The sequence below is a fragment of the Podarcis filfolensis genome (genome assembly GCF_964270895.1).
Source record: "Podarcis filfolensis genome assembly, chromosome: 2".
NCBI lineage: Eukaryota > Metazoa > Chordata > Lepidosauria > Squamata > Lacertidae > Podarcis > Podarcis filfolensis.
In genome coordinates, this window is record NC_139605.1 from 75,046,638 (window position 1) to 75,053,352 (window position 6,715).

Consider the following 6,715-nt stretch of genomic DNA (forward strand, 5'->3'; position numbering starts at 1 on the left):
TCCCCCTCCTCTTCCTCCTCCTCCTTCTTCTCCCCCTCCTCTTCCTCCTTCCCCCTCCTCTTCCTCCTCCTCCTTCTTCTCCCCCTCCTCTTCCTCCTTCTTCTCCCCCTCCTCTTCCTCCTCCTTCTTCTCCTCCCCCTCCTCTTCCTCTTCCTCCTTCTTCTCCCCCTCCTCTTCCTCCTCCTCCTCCTTCTCCTCCCCCTCCTCTTCCTCTTCCTCCTTCTTCTCCCCCTCCTCTTCCTCCTCCTCCTTCTTCTCCCCCTCCTCTTCCTCCTCCTCCTTCTTCTCCCCCTCCTCTTCCTCCTCCTTCTTCTCCTCCCCCTCCTCTTCCTCCTTCTTCTCCCCCTCCTCTTCCTCCTCCTTCTTCTCCTCCCCCTCCCCCTCCTCTTCCTCCTTCTTCTCCTCCCCCTCCTCTTCCTCTTCCTCCTTCTTCTCCCCCTCCTCTTCCTCCTCCTCCTTCTTCTCCCCCTCCTCTTCCTCTTCCTCCTTCTTCTCCCCCTCCTCTTCCTCCTCCTTCTTCTCTTCCTCCTCCTCCTTCTTCTCCCCCTCCTCTTCCTCCTCCTCCTTCTTCTCCCCCTCCTCTTCCTCCTCCTCCTTCTTCTCCCCCTCCTCTTCCTCTTCCTCCTTCTTCTCCTCCTCCTCCTTCTTCTCCCCCTCCTCTTCCTCCTCCTCCTTCTTCTCCCCCTCCTCTTCCTCCTCCTCCTTCTTCTCCCCCTCCTCTTCCTCCTCCTTCTTCTCCTCCCCCTCCTCTTCCTCCTCCTTCTTCGTCTCCCCCTCCTCTTCCTCCTCCTTCTTCGTCTCCCCCTCCTCTTCCTCCTCCTTCTTCGTCTCCCCCTCCTCTTCCTCCTCCTTCTTCTCCTCCCCCTCCTCTTCCTCCTCCTTCTTCTCCTCCCCCTCCTCTTCCTCCTCCTCCTTCTTCTCCCCCTCCTCTTCCTCCTCCTTCTTCTCCTCCCCCTCCTCTTCCTCCTCCTTCTTCTCCTCCCCCTCCTCTTCCTCCTCCTTCTTCGTCTCCCCCTCCTCTTCCTCCTCCTTCTTCTCCTCCCCCTTCTCTTCCTCTTCCACCTCCTGCTTCTCCTCCCCCTCCTCTTCCTCTTCCTCCTCCTCCTTCTTCTCCCCCTCCTCTTCCTCCTCCTCCTGCTTCTCCCCCTCCTCTTCCTCCTCCTCCCCCTCCTCTTCCTCTTCCTCCTTCTTCTCCCCCCCTTCCTCCTCCTCCCCCTCCTCTTCCTCTTTCTCCTCCTCCTTCTCCTCCACCTCCTCTTCCTCTTCCTCCTCCTTCTTCTCCTCCCCCTCCTCTTCCTCTTCCTCCTCCCCCTTCTCCCCCTCCTCTTCCTCCTCCCCCTTCTCCCCCTCCTCTTCCTCCTCCTCCTTCTTCTCCCCCTCCTGTTCCTCTTCCTTCTCCTTCTCCTCCCCCTCCTCTTCCTCCTCCTCCCCCTCCTCCTCCCCCTCCCCCTCCTCTTCCTCCTCCTCCCCCTCCTCTTCCTCCTCCTCCTCTTCCTCCTCCTCCCCCTCCTCTTCCTCCTCCTCCCCCTCCTCCTCTTCCTCCCCATTCTCTTCCTTCTCCTTCTCCTCCCCCTCCTCTTCCTCCTCCTCCCCCTCCTCTTCCTCCTCCTCCTCTTCCTCCTCCTCCCCCTCCTCTTCCTCCTCCTCCCCCTCCTCCTCTTCCTCCCCATTCTCTTCCTTCTCCTTCTCCTCCCCCTCCTCTTCCTCCTCCTCCCCCTCCTCTTCCTCCTCCTCCTCCTTCTCCCCCTCCTCTTCCTCTTCCTTCTCCTTCTCCTCACCCTCCTCTTCCTCCTCCCCCTCCTCTTCCTCCTCCTCCCCCTCCTCCTCTTCCTCCCCCTTCTCTTCCTCTTCCTCCCCCTCCCCCTTCTCCTCTTCCTCCTCCTCCCCCTCCTCCTCTTCCTCTTCCTCCTCCTCCCCCTCCTCTTCCTCCTCCCCCTCCTCTTCCTCCTCCTCCCCCTCCTCCTCTTCCTCCCCCTTCTCTTCCTCTTCCTCCTCCTCCCCCTTCTCCTCCCCCTCCTCTTCCTTCTCCTCCCCCTCCTCCTCCCCCTCCCCCTCCTCTTCCTCTTCTTCTTCTTCATCCTTCTTCTCCTCCTTTTCCTCTTCTACCTCCTAGATAAATTGGAAAAGAAAAGTTGTGTTAAAAGTTGGTTTAAGAATATACATAATAAAACTTGCATTTGCTTTTCTCATATCAGTCCTTGGACTTGTATTGTAATGTATGCTAAACCAAGTCTCCTGCAAAGGGGTATCAACATCGTATTTTTTTTTTATCTCCCAATTAATACAGATGTTTGATTGGACAGGCTGTCTCACTTATCCCTCCATGGAACAGGTCACTTTCTTACATGGTGCTTGAAATGACACTCAGTAACAAAGCTTACTGTCTTTAATATAACAATTGCTACTGATTTTGTTTACATTTATGCACATGAGAAAAAGAAAACCCAGAACAAGAGAATCAGAACAATTGCTCTACATAAAGCAGGCATGGCCAAACTTGGCTGTTTTGGGACTACAACTCACATCACCCCTAGCTAACAGGACCAGTGGTCAGGGATGATGGGAATTGTAGTCCCAAAACAGCTGGAGGGCCAAGTTTGGCCATACCTGACATGAAGGATAGACTACTGAAGGCTCAAGTGCCAAATCTAGCCTCCAAAGGCTTTCCAGCTGCCACTTCCAGCACAACCTCAGCTCCCCCCCCTTCCCACAATATTATTCATTTCAGATTTTTATTTCTTCCAAGCTAACACATAGAGAAAATAGTTTTTGCAGTATGAATAGTGTTATGTACTGAATTGAATAGGATCCAAACTGCATCAGTCTGATTGGTCCTAGAACAATAGGATCCAAAATGCAGCAGTCTGATTGGTCCTAGAACAATAGGATTCAGAATGCAGCAGTCTGATTGGTCCTAGAACAATGCAGCAGTATGATTGGTCGGCAGGAGCCACCCAATCCAGCTCCAGATAGAAGTGAATCCACAACCTGATTGGCCTACAGGAGAAGTCCGGAATTAGCCAATCACGTGCAGCCCATTGTGTAAATAATGTATATAAAGCAGATACTTTGAGGGGACTTTCATTCCTCACCACTATGAGCTGAATAAAGAGCATGAAATCACTTTGCGACTCTCAGTATATTTCAAATAGCAAGAGGTGTTTGGGTGTCTCCTTGAAGTTTCTCAGCCAGGAGACAAGTGGAGAGAAATGGTACTGAACATCTGAGGTACCCAAAGGACGGGTTCATCCAAAGTTTCTTTAGCTGCTCACACCAGGGAAGAGGAGATTTAAAGAGCCCTTTGCCTGCATTTCAACTTTTGTGGGAGTGAATTGGTATGTGAATGTACAAACACATGCACCCAGTGCCTTTAGCCTGATGTGCCTCTACAGAAATAGATATGACTCTGCAATGAAAGCAGTGGAAAGGCTTTTGTGGTGGACAACCACAATATATCGTGTGTTTTTTTATATTGTAAACCACCCTGGGACTTCACGGTGAAGGATAGGTAAGAAATATAATAAATAATAAATTATCACAATGCAATAGTGAGGTTTACCTTTGGCTTGCATTTACCCTCATGAACAATAGTTAGAACACCTCCACTTGCCCTAGAAAAAGAAAAATAATAAAGCTGTGTTTCGAGAGACTAAGGGTCTACTTCTCAATAGACATCCAAAGTATTGCACTGTAAAGAACACAGACACATCAGGCAATACAGACAAGAAACATATCCACTTTAACCCATGGGCTTACTTTTCAGTAGGCATGTATAGAATTGCATTGTAGAGAAAATGCATACCCTCCAACATTTCTCTGATGAAAATAGGGACATCCCATTCCATAATGATAATTTTAATATTTATACCCTACACACCTTACTGGGTTGCCCCAGCCACTGTGGGCAGCTTCCAACATATATAAAAAGGTAATAAAACATTAAACATTAAAACAAAACCCTTCCCTATACAGGATTGACTTCCGATGGCTCAGGAGTCAGATAACTCCATGCCCTCCAACATTTCTCCAATGAAAATAGTGACATCCTAAAGAAAAGTGGGACATTCCAGGATCAAATCAGAAACCAGGACGGCTTCTCTAAATCAAGGACGTCCCTGGAAAAAAGGACACTTGGAGGGTTGGAAAATGGATGCAGGAACCAGGCAATACAGAGTGGGCCCAAGCATCCCCATTGGCTGGTTGGGCCTGCTAGGGGAATGCCTGCCCAATGGCCAATAGCTGGCAGCTGGGCGATCCAGCCTGCTATTTGTTGAATCACTTATGGGTCTGGGGCCTGGCCGCAGCACCACCCACCAATGAGGGTGAATTGACTTGTAACATCAGACACTCAAGATTATGTACATTATCCTCTGTTTCCTCCCCCCACCCCCATCTTATCTTTGTAAGTGTGATGCAGGCTAGGCTAAGTTAATATATCTACAAAAGCAGCAGCTCATCAATAGATTACAGGGGTGTGTGTGCAAGGACCCCATTCCCCACCCAGTGTACTGAGCCCAGGAAATCTTGTTGCTACTCCTGCCTGTATATTTCAGAAAGCTCTACTGGATATCTCATTTTCTACCTTCCCATACATTGGTTAATACAAATGTAGGTAAAGGCAAATGCCATGGAGGGATGTGGGTGGCGCTGTGGTCTAAACAACTGAGCCTCTTGGGCTTGCTGATCAGAAGGTTGGCGGTTCTAATCCCCACGCTCGGGTGAGCTCCCGTTGCTCTGCCCCAGTTTCTGCCAACCTAGCAGTCCAAAAGCATGCCAGTGCAAGTAGATAAATAGGTACCCCTGTGGCGGGAAGGTAAACAGCAGTACAAATGTACTCACCTTTTGGCCTTACAGAATAGACATAAATTGATATATGTTACACCGTTACTGCCACAGACAGGGTTTTCTATCATTGTGCAAACATCGTATGGAAAGTCACTGCACACATCCTATGAAACAAAATATAGAATATTTCCAAATACGATCCCTTTGTTTCCATGGAGAAATCAGTGATGAAATACGTAAGTTTGCAAGTACTAGAGGCAGCTGCCCTGGCTTGCTTCTCTTGCCATCCCCACACCTGACCAATCCCTCCCCCTTTTATACTTCACCAACCTCCTTCCTTTACACCTCACCCCAATACTTAACCTTTTAAAGGTGGTGGTGGGAAGGTGCACCAAAGAGCAGTTTTCTGAAGCACCTGCTCCCCCTCCATTAAACTTCACTGCAGCTGTATTTAACAGAAGAGGGCAGGCACTTCACAGAGCAATTTGCAAACCAGTCTGTGAAGCACCCCCGCCCCTGCCCCTTCACTAAACAGCTTGCTTGTGCTGCCCACCACCTGGGCTGGCTGCTTGCCTGCCTGTAGCAGCCGAATCTCCTTCACTGGATTTTTATTTTTTTTAAGAGGGTGGGTACTACATCTGTCAGGGATTGCAGGGGGCTGGACTTAGGGTGTATTCCAATTCTACAATTCTCTGATTCTAACTGCAGCTTGAAGACAACCTTATATTCTGAAATATGTCCGTAGTACTGTGCCAACACTTGACTTTCCCCATGGTATTTAAGAGCATGATATATTATACATGAGGCCAAGCCGTCTTAAGCATATCCGGTGCCATGGTGCAAAGATCCCTCCAGCGCCCCCCCCCCCAGCAACTCCAAAACAAGGGAGGGGGCGGTGGAAAATGTCCTCTGCCTTCCCCACCGCCTCGATCCCTAGCATGGTGGCGGCGATGAAGCAGGAAAATGTGCTGGTGGACATGCTCTCCAGCATCGGGGGCACAAGACGGCAGCCCAGGAAGAAGAAGAAGAAGAGTTTGGATTTGATATCCCGCTTTATCACTACCCTAAGGAGTCTCAAAGCGGCTAACATTCTCCTTTCCCTTCCTCCTCCACAAAAAACACTCTGTGAGGTGAGTGGGGCTGAGAGACTTCAGAGAAGTGTGACTAGCCCAAGGTCACCCAGCAGCTGCATGTGGAGGAGCAGGGAAGCGAACCCGGTTCCCCAGATTACGAGACTACCGCTCTTAACCACTACACCACACTGGCTCTCAGGAAGGCTGCATGCCGCTTTTTGCCAGGAAGCAGGAGGAGGACAACGACCGGGAGCAGGGCCATCTTTAGCAGATGCAGAGGCTTGGGATCCGTGGGGATCGCTCTCCTCCTGCGGAGGCTTGGGAAGGAAGCTGCACGCATGCCAACCATATAGTTGGCGGGGCGCAGCTGGTGGGCGTGCAGGGAAAGGGGAGGCTGCCGGCAAAGCCGCGCAGCTCCCCCACTTGCTGGGGCAACCCTGAGAGGCCAGCGCCCCGGCACAACGAACCACTAAGACCAATGGGAAAGAGGGCTCTGCATGATGCTTTAACAAGCTTTGGGATGACGTAACTGGGCAAGAGTGGGAGTTTGGTTACTGTTTTGCCTTCCAGTTAAGGTTTTATGGTTCATGATATCTCTTCCATACATTTTAGAAAGTGGTCTGTTTCTCTGTTCTATGTATCCAGACACCTTTTGGCAGCTTCTGCCTCTTATCAGCAGGGGAACACACAGCATCAAATTTAGCAGGACTGAATCCACTGTTTACCAGTTGGTGCAGGGATCTGCGTCTCCAGCATATTATCTGCAGGAATTTTCTGGAGAAGCAAACCCCAAAAAGATTGGAAAGGGGGTGGCTGAGACCGCAGGGGTCCTAAGATGAGAAGAGGAGACCTAACTC